Raw genomic sequence first — 17,239 nt, 5'->3', positions numbered from 1 at the left:
ACACTATGCATTGGTCCAGTTTATAATACTGTATATAACACTATGCATTGGTCCAGTTTATAATACTGTAATATAACACTATGCATTGGTACAGTTTATAATACTGTATATAACACTATGCATTGGTCCAGTTTATAATACTGTATATAACACTATGCATTGGTACAGTTTATAATACTGTATATAACTGCATTGGTCCAGTTTATAATACTGTATATAACACTATGCATTGGTCCAGTTTATAATACTGTATATAACACTATGCATTGGTCCAGTTTATAATACTGTATATAACACTATGCATTGGTCCAGTTTATAATACTGTATATAACACTATGCATTGGTCCAGTTTATAATACTGTATATAACACTATGCATTGGTCCAGTTTATAATACTGTAATATAACACTATGCATTGGTCCAGTTTATAATACTGTATATAACTGCATTGGTCCAGTTTATAATACTGTATATAACACTATGCATTGGTCCAGTTTATAATACTGTAATATAACACTATGCATTGGTACAGTTTATAATACTGTATATAACACTATGCATTGGTCCAGTTTATAATACTGTATATAACACTATGCATTGGTCCAGTTTATAATACTGTAATATAACACTATGCATTGGTCCAGTTTATAATACTGTAATATAACACTATGCATTGGTCCAGTTTATAATACTGTATATAACTGCATTGGTCCAGTTTATAATACTGTATATAACACTATGCATTGGTCCAGTTTATAATACTGTATATAACACTATGCATTGGTCCGGTTTATAATACTGTATATAACACTATGCATTGGTCCAGTTTATAATACTGTATATAACACTATGCATTGGTCCAGTTTATAATACTGTATATAACTGCATTGGTCCAGTTTATAATACTGTATATAACACTATGCATTGGTCCAGTTTATAATACTGTATATAACACTATGCATTGGTCCAGTTTATAATACTGTATATAACTGCATTGGTCCAGTTTATAATACTGTATATAACACTATGCATTGGTCCAGTTTATAATACTGTATATAACACTATGCATTGGTCCAGTTTATAATACTGTATATAACACTATGCATTGGTCCAGTTTATAATACTGTATATAACACTATGCATTGGTCCAGTTTATAATACTGTATATAACTGCATTGGTCCAGTTTATAATACTGTATATAACACTATGCATTGGTCCAGTTTATAATACTGTATATAACACTATGCATTGGTCCAGTTTATAATACTGTATATAACTGCATTGGTCCAGTTTATAATACTGTATATAACACTATGCATTGGTCCAGTTTATAATACTGTATATAACACTATGTATTGGTCCAGTTTATAATACTGTATATAACACTATGCATTGGTCCAGTTTATAATACTGTATATAACTGCATTGGTCCAGTTTATAATACTGTATATAACACTATACATTGGTCCAGTTTATAATACTGTATATAACACTATGTATTGGTCCAGTTTATAATACTGTATATAACACTATGCATTGGTCCAGTTTATAATACTGTATATAACTGCATTGGTCCAGTTTATAATACTGTATATAACACTATGCATTGGTCCAGTTTATAATACTGTATATAACACTATGCATTGGTCCGGTTTATAATACTGTATATAACACTATGCATTGGTCCAGTTTATAATACTGTATATAACACTATGCATTGGTCCAGTTTATAATACTGTATATAACTGCATTGGTCCAGTTTATAATACTGTATATAACACTATGCATTGGTCCAGTTTATAATACTGTATATAACACTATGCATTGGTCCGGTTTATAATACTGTATATAACACTATGCATTGGTCCAGTTTATAATACTGTATATAACACTATGCATTGGTCCAGTTTATAATACTGTATATAACACTATGCATTGGTCCAGTTTATAATACTGTATATAACTGCATTGGTCCAGTTTATAATACTGTATATAACACTATGCATTGGTCCAGTTTATAATACTGTATATAACACTATACATTGGTCCAGTTTATAATACTGTATATAACACTATGTATTGGTCCAGTTTATAATACTGTATATAACACTATGCATTGGTCCAGTTTATAATACTGTATATAACACTATGCATTGGTCCAGTTTATAATACTGTATATAACTGCATTGGTCCAGTTTATAATACTGTATATAACACTATGTATTGGTCCAGTTTATAATACTGTATATAACACTATGCATTGGTCCAGTTTATAATACTGTATATAACACTATGCATTGGTCCAGTTTATAATACTGTATATAACTGCATTGGTCCAGTTTATAATACTGTATATAACTGCATTGGTCCAGTTTATAATACTGTATATAACACTATGTATTGGTCCAGTTTATAATACTGTATATAACACTATGCATTGGTCCAGTTTATAATACTGTATATAACACTATGCATTGGTCCAGTTTATAATACTGTATATAACACTATGCATTGGTCCAGTTTATAATACTGTATATAACACTATGCATTGGTCCAGTTTATAATACTGTATATAACACTATATATTGGTCCAGTTTATAATACTGTATATAACACTATGCATTGGTCCAGTTTATAATACTGTATATAACACTATGCATTGGTCCAGTTTATAATACTATATATAACTGCATTGGTCCAGTTTATAATACTGTAATATAACACTATGCATTGGTCCAGTTTATAATACTGTATATAACACTATGCATTGGTCCAGTTTATAATACTGTAATATAACACTATGCATTGGTCCAGTTTATAATACTATATATAACTGCATTGGTCCAGTTTATAATACTGTATATAACACTATGCATTGGTCCAGTTTATAATACTGTAATATAACACTATGCATTGGTCCAGTTTATAATACTGTATATAACACTATGCATTGGTCCAGTTTATAATACTGTATATAACTGCATTGGTCCAGTTTATAATACTGTATATAACACTATGCATTGGTCCAGTTTATAATACTGTAATATAACACTATGCATTGGTCCAGTTTATAATACTGTATATAACACTATGCATTGGTCCAGTTTATAATACTGTAATATAACACTATGCATTGGTCCAGTTTATAATACGGTATATAACTGCATTGGTCCAGTTTATAATACTGTATATAACACTATGCATTGGTCCAGTTTATAATACTGTATATAACACTATGCATTGGTCCAGTTTATAATACTGTAATATAACACTATGCATTGGTCCAGTTTATAATACTGTATATAACACTATGCATTGGTCCAGTTTATAATACTGTAATATAACACTATGCATTGGTCCAGTTTATAATACGGTATATAACTGCATTGGTCCAGTTTATAATACTGTATATAACACTATGCATTGGTCCAGTTTATAATACTGTAATATAACACTATGCATTGGTCCAGTTTATAATACTGTATATAACACTATGCATTGGTACAGTTTATAATACTGTATATAACTGCATTGGTCCAGTTTATAATACTGTATATAACACTATGCATTGGTCCAGTTTATAATACTGTATATAACACTATGCATTGGTCCAGTTTATAATACTGTATATAACACTATGCATTGGTCCAGTTTATAATACTGTATATAACACTATGCATTGGTCCAGTTTATAATACTGTATATAACACTATGCATTGGTCCAGTTTATAATACTGTAATATAACACTATGCATTGGTCCAGTTTATAATACTGTATATAACTGCATTGGTCCAGTTTATAATACTGTATATAACACTATGCATTGGTCCAGTTTATAATACTGTAATATAACACTATGCATTGGTACAGTTTATAATACTGTAATATAACACTATGCATTGGTCCAGTTTATAATACTGTATATAACACTATGCATTGGTCCAGTTTATAATACTGTATATAACACTATGCATTGGTCCAGTTTATAATACTGTATATAACACTATGCATTGGTCCAGTTTATAATACTGTATATAACACTATGCATTGGTCCAGTTTATAATACTGTATATAACACTATGCATTGGTCCAGTTTATAATACTGTATATAACTGCATTGGTCCAGTTTATAATACTGTATATAACACTATGCATTGGTCCAGTTTATAATACTGTATATAACACTATGCATTGGTCCAGTTTATAATACTGTAATATAACACTATGCATTGGTCCAGTTTATAATACTGTATATAACTGCATTGGTCCAGTTTATAATACTGTATATAACACTATGCATTGGTCCAGTTTATAATACTGTAATATAACACTATGCATTGGTACAGTTTATAATACTGTATATAACTGCATTGGTCCAGTTTATAATACTGTATATAACACTATGCATTGGTCCAGTTTATAATACTGTATATAACACTATGCAATGGTCCAGTTTATAATACTGTAATATAACACTATGCATTGGTACAGTTTATAATACTGTATATAACACTATGCATTGGTCCAGTTTATAATACTGTATATAACACTATGCATTGGTACAGTTTATAATACTGTATATAACTGCATTGGTCCAGTTTATAATACTGTATATAACACTATGCATTGGTCCAGTTTATAATACTGTATATAACACTATGCATTGGTCCAGTTTATAATACTGTATATAACACTATGCATTGGTCCAGTTTATAATACTGTATATAACACTATGCATTGGTCCAGTTTATAATACTGTATATAACACTATGCATTGGTCCAGTTTATAATACTGTAATATAACACTATGCATTGGTCCAGTTTATAATACTGTATATAACTGCATTGGTCCAGTTTATAATACTGTATATAACACTATGCATTGGTCCAGTTTATAATACTGTAATATAACACTATGCATTGGTACAGTTTATAATACTGTATATAACACTATGCATTGGTCCAGTTTATAATACTGTATATAACACTATGCATTGGTCCAGTTTATAATACTGTAATATAACACTATGCATTGGTCCAGTTTATAATACTGTAATATAACACTATGCATTGGTCCAGTTTATAATACTGTATATAACTGCATTGGTCCAGTTTATAATACTGTATATAACACTATGCATTGGTCCAGTTTATAATACTGTATATAACACTATGCATTGGTCCGGTTTATAATACTGTATATAACACTATGCATTGGTCCAGTTTATAATACTGTATATAACACTATGCATTGGTCCAGTTTATAATACTGTATATAACTGCATTGGTCCAGTTTATAATACTGTATATAACACTATGCATTGGTCCAGTTTATAATACTGTATATAACACTATGCATTGGTCCAGTTTATAATACTGTATATAACTGCATTGGTCCAGTTTATAATACTGTATATAACACTATGCATTGGTCCAGTTTATAATACTGTATATAACACTATGCATTGGTCCAGTTTATAATACTGTATATAACACTATGCATTGGTCCAGTTTATAATACTGTATATAACACTATGCATTGGTCCAGTTTATAATACTGTATATAACTGCATTGGTCCAGTTTATAATACTGTATATAACACTATGCATTGGTCCAGTTTATAATACTGTATATAACACTATGCATTGGTCCAGTTTATAATACTGTATATAACTGCATTGGTCCAGTTTATAATACTGTATATAACACTATGCATTGGTCCAGTTTATAATACTGTATATAACACTATGTATTGGTCCAGTTTATAATACTGTATATAACACTATGCATTGGTCCAGTTTATAATACTGTATATAACTGCATTGGTCCAGTTTATAATACTGTATATAACACTATACATTGGTCCAGTTTATAATACTGTATATAACACTATGTATTGGTCCAGTTTATAATACTGTATATAACACTATGCATTGGTCCAGTTTATAATACTGTATATAACTGCATTGGTCCAGTTTATAATACTGTATATAACACTATGCATTGGTCCAGTTTATAATACTGTATATAACACTATGCATTGGTCCGGTTTATAATACTGTATATAACACTATGCATTGGTCCAGTTTATAATACTGTATATAACACTATGCATTGGTCCAGTTTATAATACTGTATATAACTGCATTGGTCCAGTTTATAATACTGTATATAACACTATGCATTGGTCCAGTTTATAATACTGTATATAACACTATGCATTGGTCCGGTTTATAATACTGTATATAACACTATGCATTGGTCCAGTTTATAATACTGTATATAACACTATGCATTGGTCCAGTTTATAATACTGTATATAACACTATGCATTGGTCCAGTTTATAATACTGTATATAACTGCATTGGTCCAGTTTATAATACTGTATATAACACTATGCATTGGTCCAGTTTATAATACTGTATATAACACTATACATTGGTCCAGTTTATAATACTGTATATAACACTATGTATTGGTCCAGTTTATAATACTGTATATAACACTATGCATTGGTCCAGTTTATAATACTGTATATAACACTATGCATTGGTCCAGTTTATAATACTGTATATAACACTATGCATTGGTCCGGTTTATAATACTGTATATAACACTATGCATTGGTCCAGTTTATAATACTGTATATAACACTATGCATTGGTCCAGTTTATAATACTGTATATAACTGCATTGGTCCAGTTTATAATACTGTATATAACACTATGCATTGGTCCAGTTTATAATACTGTATATAACACTATGCATTGGTCCGGTTTATAATACTGTATATAACACTATGCATTGGTCCAGTTTATAATACTGTATATAACACTATGCATTGGTCCAGTTTATAATACTGTATATAACTGCATTGGTCCAGTTTATAATACTGTATATAACACTATGCATTGGTCCAGTTTATAATACTGTATATAACACTATGCATTGGTCCAGTTTATAATACTGTATATAACACTATGCATTGGTCCAGTTTATAATACTGTATATAACACTATGCATTGGTCCAGTTTATAATACTGTATATAACACTATGCATTGGTCCAGTTTATAATACTGTATTTAACACTATGCATTGGTCCAGTTTATAATACTGTATATAACACTATGCATTGGTCCAGTTTATAATACTGTATATAACTGCATTGGTCCAGTTTATAATACTGTATATAACACTATGCATTGGTCCAGTTTATAATACTGTATATAACACTATGCATTGGTCCAGTTTATAATACTGTATATAACACTATGCATTGGTCCAGTTTATAATACTGTATATAACACTATGCATTGGTCCAGTTTATAATACTGTATATAACACTATGCATTGGTCCAGTTTATAATACTGTATATAACACTATGCATTGGTCCAGTTTATAATACTGTATATAACACTATGCATTGGTCCAGTTTATAATACTGTATATAACACTATGCATTGGTCCAGTTTATAATACTGTATATAACTGCATTGGTCCAGTTTATAATACTGTATATAACACTATGCATTGGTCCAGTTTATAATACTGTATATAACACTATGCATTGGTCCAGTTTATAATACTGTATATAACACTATGCATTGGTCCAGTTTATAATACTGTATATAACACTATGCATTGGTCCAGTTTATAATACTGTATATAACACTATGCATTGGTCCAGTTTATAATACTGTATTTAACACTATGCATTGGTCCAGTTTATAATACTGTATATAACACTATGCATTGGTCCAGTTTATAATACTGTATATAACTGCATTGGTCCAGTTTATAATACTGTATATAACACTATGCATTGGTCCAGTTTATAATACTGTATATAACACTATGCATTGGTCCAGTTTATAATACTGTATATAACACTATGCATTGGTCCAGTTTATAATACTGTATATAACACTATGCATTGGTCCAGTTTATAATACTGTATATAACACTATGCATTGGTCCAGTTTATAATACTGTATATAACACTATGCATTGGTCCAGTTTATAATACTGTATATAACACTATGCATTGGTCCAGTTTATAATACTGTATATAACACTATGCATTGGTCCAGTTTATAATACTGTATATAACACTATACATTGGTCCAGTTTATAATACTGTATATAACTGCATTGGTCCAGTTTATAATACTGTATATAACTGCATTGGTCCAGTTTATAATACTGTATATAACACTATGCATTGGTCCAGTTTATAATACTGTATATAACACTATGCATTGGTCCAGTTTATAATACTGTATATAACACTATGCATTGGTCCAGTTTATAATACTGTATATAACACTATACATTGGTCCAGTTTATAATACTGTATATAACTGCATTGGTCCAGTTTATAATACTGTATATAACTGCATTGGTCCAGTTTATAATACTGTAATATAACACTATGTATTGGTCCAGTTTATAATACTGTATATAACTGCATTGGTCCAGTTTATAATACTGTAATATAACACTATGCATTGGTCCAGTTTATAATACTGTAATATAACACTATGCATTGGTCCAGTTTATAATACTGTAATATAACACTATACATTGGTCCAGTTTATAATACTGTATATAACTGCATTGGTCCAGTTTATAATACTGTATATAACACTATGCATTGGTCCAGTTTATAATACTGTAATATAACACTATGCATTGGTCCAGTTTATAATACTGTAATATAACACTATGCATTGGTCCAGTTTATAATACTGTATATAACTGCATTGGTCCAGTTTATAATACTGTATATAACACTATGCATTGGTCCAGTTTATAATACTGTATATAACTGCATTGGTCCAGTTTATAATACTGTATATAACACTATGCATTGGTCCAGTTTATAATACTGTATATAACACTATATATTGGTCCAGTTTATAATACTGTAATATAACACTATGCATTGGTCCAGTTTATAATACTGTATATAACACTATGCATTGGTATGTAGGAAGTTAGAAAGGGAAGATAACTCCTCTATTTAATTTAAACTGATCACCAGTTATTTGGTTAGGGAGCACAGTTTAGTACATCCAAGAATGACAGCTAGAACCAGTTCCTCAGCCCCATGGGTCCTTCTGTAAAGTAGTGCTCTATATATAGGGAACTGGGTGCCATTTGGGACGCAGCTTTAGCCATCTGAAACTGGGCTCAATATACTGTAGCTCCCCGCTGGATGTTCTGATCAGTGATTACCTGGGTTGGTCCTATCCCCAACCTCCTCCTCCTCCTCTTCCTCTCCATCCTCCTCTTCCTCTCTGTCCTCCTCCTCTCGGTCCTCCTCCTCTTCCTCTCTGTCCTCCTCCTTCTCTCCGTCCCCCTCCTCTTCTCTTTTAACAGTAACAAGTCCTGTAAAACATCAAACCAAAAGATGGAAAACCCTATATAATATAAATGCCCCCACCAGAGGGAGCTCTATTACCTTGGTTCCCTGTAGAGTCCAGAGCTCCACAGAGAAAAGCTCTTTATTGTCCTCTGTTGCAGTTCTGTGGAACTGGAACCGTTTAAAGTGTCACCTAAAAACGATCTGAAAAGTAACGTAATGGTGTAATTAGGGTTAGGCTATTCTTTCAAGAGGCGACTCTTAAAACGGGCACCTCTGTGCTGTTGAAATTGTTCTAAATTGTTGAATATATATTTCTAATTGATGATACTGTTGTTGTTTTAAATTGCATTGAGGAATAATGTGTGAATCATTCCCACCTGCCATCTCACCTTCTCAGAGGACCACAATGGAAATAAGCATTTGGGCTTTATTGTGTTTTTTTCTCCTGAATAATTGTTAACGTATGTAACGTTGTCTCCGGCTGGAGCAGCCTAATACTTTTAATGACCGAATACATTTCAAATCAATCAATGTTCAAATGATAATAAATCCATCTATTCTATTCCCTGGCTAGTGCACTTTATTACCTGGGTTAGCCTCCGTTCGGGTTCTCCTCCTCTTCTTCCATATCTACTGGAACAACGTCAACACATATGGTCTGTCCGGAATGACACCCTATTCCCTATATAGTGCACTACTTTCTGACTGGATGGGTCCTGGTCAAACGTGGTGCACTATATCGGGAATAGGGTGACATTTGGAACACAGACAGGAGCTAGGGATTGTTTCTGGACTGGAGATGCTGTGCAATACTCCTGAAATATAGCAGACCTGGGTTCAAATAGTATTTGAAATAATTCAAATGATTTATCTGTGTTTTATTGAGGTTGCCTGGAGCATTTCAACCAAATGGGATTGTCCCAAAAGTGCCACCCCACCAACCTGGCTATCTGGCACTCCAGGCAGGCTCAATAGTTTTTGAACATTTTTAATTTTAAAAATTGTAACTAGATCTGAACAATAATTGCTATTAGGATGTAACCTAGCAGCCTAAAACTAATATTAGGATGTAACCTAGCAACCTAAAACTCCTATTAGGATGTAACCTAGCAACCAAAAACTCATATTAGGATGTAACCTAGCTCTCTAAAACTCCTATTAGGATGTAACCTAGCAACCTAAAACTCCTATTAGGATGTAACCTAGCAACCTAAAACTCCTAGTAGGATGTAACCTAGCTCTCTAAAACTCCTATTAGGATGTAACCTAGCAACCTAAAACTCATATTAGGATGTAACCTAGCTCTCTAAAACTCCTATTAGGATGTAACCTAGCTCTCTAAAACTCCTATTAGGATGTAACCTAGCTCTCTAAAACTCCTATTAGGATGTAACCTAGCAACCTAAAACTCCTATTAGGATGTAACCTAGCTCTCTAAAACTCCTATTAGGATGTAACCTAGCTCTCTAAAGCTCCTATTAGGATGTAACCTAGCAACCTAAAACTCCTATTAGGATGTAAACTAGCTCTCTAAAACTCCTATTAGGATGTAACCTAGCAACCTAAAACTCCTATTAGGATGTAACCTAGCTCTCTAAAACTCCTATTAGGATGTAACCTAGCAACCTAAAACTCCTATTAGGATGTAACCTAGCAACCTAAAACTCCTATTATGATGTAACCTAGCTCTCTAAAACTCCTATTAGGATGTAACCTAGCTCTCTAAAACTCCTATTAGGATGTAACCTAGCTCTCTAAAACTCCTATTAGGATGTAACCTAGCTCTCTAAAACTCCTATTAGGATGTAACCTAGCATCCTAAAACTCCTATTAGAATGTAACCTAGCTCTCTAAAGCTCCTATTAGGATGTAACCTAGCTCTCTAAAACTCCTATTAGGATGTAACCTAGCTCTCTAAAACTCCTATTAGGATGTAACCTAGCTCTCTAAAACTCCTATTAGGATGTAACCTAGCTCTCTAAAACTCCTATTAGGATGTAACCTAGCAACCTAAAACTCCTATTAGGATGTAACCTAGCTCTCTAAAACTCCTATTAGGATGTAACCTAGCTCTCTAAAACTCCTATTAGGATGTAACCTAGCAACCTAAAACTCCTATTAGGATGTAAACTAGCTCTCTAAAACTCCTATTAGGATGTAACCTAGCAACCTAAAACTCCTATTAGGATGTAACCTAGCTCTCTAAAACTCCTATTAGGATGTAACCTAGCAACCTAAAACTCCTATTAGGATGTAACCTAGCAACCTAAAACTCCTATTATGATGTAACCTAGCTCTCTAAAACTCCTATTAGGATGTAACCTAGCTCTCTAAAACTCCTATTAGGATGTAACCTAGCTCTCTAAAACTCCTATTAGGATGTAACCTAGCTCTCTAAAACTCCTATTAGGATGTAACCTAGCATCCTAAAACTCCTATTAGAATGTAACCTAGCTCTCTAAAGCTCCTATTAGGATGTAACCTAGCTCTCTAAAACTCCTATTAGGATGTAACCTAGCTCTCTAAAACTCCTATTAGGATGTAACCTAGCTCTCTAAAACTCCTATTAGGATGTAACCTAGCTCTCTAAAACTCCTATTAGGATGTAACCTAGCAACCTAAAACTCCTATTAGGATGTAACCTAGCAACCTAAAACTCCTATTAGAATGTAACCTAGCTCTCTAAAACTCCTATTAGGATGTAACCTAGCTCTCTAAAACCCCTATTAGGATGTAACCTAGCTCTCTAAAACTCCTATTAGGATGTAACCTAGCAACCTAAAACTCCTATTAGGATGTAACCTAGCTCTCTAAAACTCCTATTAGGATGTAACCTAGCTCTCTATAACTCATATTAGGATGTAACCTAGCTCTCTAAAACTCCTATTAGGATGTAACCTAGTGCTCTAAAACTCCTATTAGGATGTAACCTAGCTCTCTAAAACTCCTATTAGGATGTAACCTAGCTCTCTAAAACTCCTATTAGGATGTAACCTAGCGCTCTAAAACTCCTATTAGAATGTAACCTAGCAACCTAAAACTCCTATTAGGATGTAACCTAGCAACCTAAAACTCCTATTAGGATGTAACCTAGCAACCTAAAACTCCTATTAGGATGTAACCTAGCTCTCTAAAACTCCTATTAGGATGTAACCTAGCGCTCTAAAACTCCTATTAGGATGTAACCTAGAAACCTAAAACTCCTATTAGGATGTAACCTAGCTCTCTAAAACTCATATTAGGATGTAACCTAGCTCTCTAAAACTCCTATTAGGATGTAACCTAGCTCTCTAAAACTCCTATTAGGATGTAACCTAGCTCTCTAAAACTCCTATTAGGATGTAACCTAGCAACCTAAAACTCCTATTAGGATGTAACCTAGCAACCTAAAACTCCTATTAGAATGTAACCTAGCTCTCTAAAGCTCCTATTAGGATGTAACCTAGCTCTCTAAAGCTCCTATTAGGATGTAACCTAGCTCTCTAAAACTCCTATTAGAATGTAACCTAGCTCTCTAAAGCTCCTATTAGGATGTAACCTAGCTCTCTAAAACTCCTATTAGGATGTAACCTAGCTCTCTAAAACTCCTATTAGGATGTAACCTACAGTGGGGAGAATAAGTATTTGATACACTGCCGATTTTGCAGGTTTTCCTACTTACAAAGCATGTAGAGGTCGGTAATTTTTATCATAGGTACACTTCAACTGTGAGAAACGGAATCTAAAACAAAAATCCAGAAAATCACATTGTATGATTTTTAAGTAATTAATTTGCATTTTATTGCATGACATAAGTATTTGATACATCAGAAAAGCAGAACTTAATATTTGGTACAGAAACCTTTGTTTGCAATTACAGAGATCATACGTTTCCTGTAGGTCTTGACCAGATTTGCACACACTGCAGCAGGGATTTTGGCCCACTCCTCCATACAGACCTCCAGATCCTTCAGGTTTCGGGGCTGTCGCTGGGCAATACGGACTTTCAGCTCCCTCCAAAGATGTTCTATTGGGTTCAGGTCTGGAGACTGGCTAGGCCACTCCAGGACCTTGAGATGCTTCTTTCGGAGCCACTCCTTAGTTGCCCTGGCTGTGTGTTTCGGGTCATTGTCATGCTGGAATACCCAGCCACGACCCATCTTCAATGCTCTTACTGAGGGAAGGAGGTTGTTGGCCAAGATCTTGCGATACATGGCCCATCCATCCTCCCCTCAATACGGTGCAGTCGTCCTGTCCCCTTTGCAGAAAAGCATCCCCAAAGAATGATGTTTCCACCTCCATGCTTCACGGTTGGTATGGTGTTCTTGGGGTTGTACTCATCCTTCTTCTTCCTCCAAACACGGCGAGTGGAGTTTAGACCAAAAAGCTATATTTTTGTCTCATCAGACCACATAACCTTCTCCCATTCCTCCTCTGGATCATCCAGATGGTCATTGGCAAACTTCAGACGGGCCTGGACATGCGCTGGCTTGAGCAGGGGAACCTTGCGTGCTCTGCAGGATTTTAATCCATGACGGCGTAGTGTGTTACTAATGGTTTTCTTTGAGACTGTGGTCCCAGCTCTCTTCAGGTCATTGACCAGGTCCTGCCGTGTAGTTCTGGGCTGATCCCTCACCTTCCTCATGATCATTGATGCCCCACGAGGTGAGATCTTGCATGGAGCCCCAGACCGAGGGTGATTGACCGTCATCTTGAATTTCTTCCATTTTCTAATAATTGCGCCAACAGTTGTTGCCTTCTCACCAAGCTGCTTGCCTATTGTCCTGTAGCCCATCCCAGCCTTGTGCAGGTCTACAATTATATCCCTGATGTCCTTACACAGCTCTCTGGTCTTGGCCATTGTGGAGAGGTTGGAGTCTGTTTGATTGAGTGTGTGGACAGGTGTCTTTTATACAGGTAACGAGTTCAAACAGGTGCAGTTAATACAGGTAATGAGTGGAGAACAGGAGGGCTTCTTAAAGAAAAACTAACAGATCTGTGAGAGCCGGAATTCTTACTGGTTGGTAGGTGATCAAATACTTATGTCATGCAATAAAATGCAAATTCATTACTTAAAAATCATACAATGTGATTTTCTGGATTTTTGTTTTAGATTCCGTATCTCACAGTTGAAGTGTACCTATGATAAAAATTACAGACCTCTACATGCTTTGTAAGTAGGAAAACCTGCAAAATCGGCAGTGTATCAAATACTTGTTCTCTCCACTGTAGCTCTCTAAAGCTCCTATTAGGATGTAACCTAGCACTCTAAAACTCCTATTAGGATGTAACCTAGCAACCTAAAACTCCTATTAGGATGTAACCTAGCTCTCTAAAGCTCCTATTATGATGTAACCTAGCTCTCTAAAACTCATATTAGGATGTAACCTAGCTCTCTAAAGCTCCTATTAGGATGTAACCTAGCAACCTAAAACTCCTATTAGGATGTAACCTAGCAACCTAAAACTCCTATTAGGATGTAACCTAGCTCTCTATAACTCTAGGCAGCATTCTGCCTTCTCCCTACAGTTTTCAGCCATTAGCATCACCCACGACTGGCTCGTGTGAACTTCAGTCCCGACGCTGTGTTTTAACCTTTAGAAACGTCAATAATCATCGCTTGCGATACGACTTTCAAAACATACGGCCCTTATCTTTCATCTGCGAGAAAGAATCCTTCAAATAGAAAATATACACTTCCTGTAGCAGTTACAGATCCGTCCAGCTATGGGTGCCTCCATCCAACGAACCTATACTTCAGCTACACTTCCCGAGTTACGCGTACCCACAGGTGTTCGGAGCATGCTAACTAGCACAGGAGGTCGCCTCTGGTATTCTGTCTGTTTTCCATAAACAAGCGTTGTAACGTGAAGATATGGCCGTATGGAAACACTAACCCTATCAAGGTGTGTATCAATGTAACCTTTTGTTTTTTTTGAAAATTATAAGGTCCTTATGCTTCCAAAACCGCACCGCGACTTGTGTTAATGTTCAGATTGAGCGTCAGGGCTCTTAACAAAACTCCCCCCTACAGAAGACGCCTTCGTCCAATGACTTATGTGTAATGTAATGAACTGAGAGTCATGATCCAGGGATAGCAGTCAACCAGTGGCAGGTGTGCTTCTACATCTGCATTGCTGCTGTTTGGGGTTTTAGGCTGGGTTTCTGCTGATGTAAAAAGGGCTTTATAAATACATTTGATTGATAGACAACTTAGACTCACCCGAGTCAATGTTATTATCTTCCTCCTCTTGTTCTACTCCCTCTTTCCCTTTCTCATCCTCTATTCTTCTCTCCTCCTCCTCTTCCTCTTTCACAATCACATTGAGCTCCAGTGTTTGACTGCAGTCCTCCAGCTTCACTGACGCCATCTCTTGACCTGGCTGTGAGCTTCTCTGGGCTGGACCCGGTTCAGACATTGTAGGCTAGAGCTGGATGCTTTAAGAAAGGAAAATAATAAATGTAAAACCTCAAATCTAGATATGTTCGGGAATTTAATTAATATATAAATCACAATGGGAGGAGCCAGCTATCTTGCTAGTGAAAGCGTTGCAGCTAAACAATAAGCTAAGGGAAATTTGACTAATCACCCTCTTTGTATAGGCTAAATAGTAATGTAATGGTTGACCGTGCGAAAGAAGGTAAGCTTTCTATGTACAGTGTTTTCACTCCGAAATAATTCATTCATATGGAGTTCCTCCCCTAAACTGTAATGGCTTTTATCGATAACGTTCCTGGCCACAACAACAACCGTGACAGCCCAACGGATGTTAGCCGTTGCTGCCTGGCGCCACACTATTCAACATCTACCACATCGCCGATCGACTATAAACGTTAACTGTAAGTTTCAGCGTCTGGTCATAGTTTAAATTATTATAATTAAAACACGACAGATTACCTGAAATCGCTGGTCTTTTATTGTTTGATTAGACTCGGAGCGTGGATAATCGGTCGAACCGATGAGCCAGTACTGTCAACTTCCGCCTGCGCGCTAGGTTGAAGATACCCAGCCTGCGCGCAGGATGGGAAAGGGCGTCATGTTCACGAGCATCATGTAAGCGCAGCCGTCGGCCATCACAGTTTATCAATAAAAGACCAGCGATTTCAGGTAATCCGACATGCTTTCATGATCATTTAAATGATAGCCAACCGTTGAACATTACAGTAAACGTTTATTGTCGATCGGTAATGTGGTAGGTTGCCGCGGTTGAATAGTGTCAGTTTGTCGGGCTGCAGCGGTTGTTGTGGTTTCCGTCTGTCATGTTTTCTTACCCAGGGACGTAATCGATAAAAGCCTTTACAGTTTAGGTGAGGAACTCTGAATTAATTTATTTCGGAGTAAGAGTATGCTACTGTTTAAAAAAAAAGTGCTGATTAGTTAAATGTCCCTTATTGTTTTGCGTTAGCGCTTCTTGCACAAGCAAGAGAACTGTCTCCTCACACTGTGACAAATATAAGGGAAAGGAGATACCTAGTCAGTTGCACAACTGAATGCATTCAACCAAAATGTGTCTTCCGCATTTAACACAACCCCTCTGTTGTTTTTATATTATCTGTGTTTTTCTGTACGTTCATTTCATTTCTGAACACACTTAGATTTTAGTTTTTTGCATTTATTTATTCAGACCCTTTTATAAATAGAAAAAAAACATACAGTCCACTTCATACCGTGTCTTAACTGGGTTCTGGCTGTGGTGTTCCAGCCCAGAGAAACTCACAGCGGGGTCCAGAGATGGCGTCAGTGAAGCTGGAGGACTGCAGTCAAACACTGGAACTCAATGTGATTGTCAAAGAGGAGGAGGAGGAGAGAGAAATCGAGGAGGAGGAAGAGGAGGAGGACAGAGAAGAAGAAGAGGAAGATAATTACATTGACTCTGGTGAGTTGAG

At 35.1% G+C, this 17,239-nt stretch overlaps 1 protein-coding gene across 1 annotated transcript in view; it reads right to left on the bottom strand.

Moving 5' to 3' along the window:
• The window catches only part of LOC311120545 (uncharacterized protein), a 30,896-nt gene extending 15,245 nt beyond the window's left edge, over nucleotides 1-15,651 (bottom strand). Inside the window, exons 1-2 of the mRNA XM_084195130.1 lie at nucleotides 15,576-15,651; nucleotides 9,244-9,396 (exon numbers count right to left, since the gene is read on the bottom strand). The gene's annotated coding sequence lies outside the window, so the exon portion shown is untranslated. The remainder of the gene's footprint in view (nucleotides 1-9,243; nucleotides 9,397-15,575) is intronic.
• Between the last annotated feature and the right edge of the window lie 1,588 nt (nucleotides 15,652-17,239).

Source organism: Coregonus lavaretus (assembly GCF_964263955.1).
Source record: "Coregonus lavaretus genome assembly, contig: HAP1_SCAFFOLD_47, whole genome shotgun sequence".
NCBI lineage: Eukaryota > Metazoa > Chordata > Actinopteri > Salmoniformes > Salmonidae > Coregonus > Coregonus lavaretus.
This window is presented reverse-complemented; position numbering and strand designations above follow the sequence as displayed.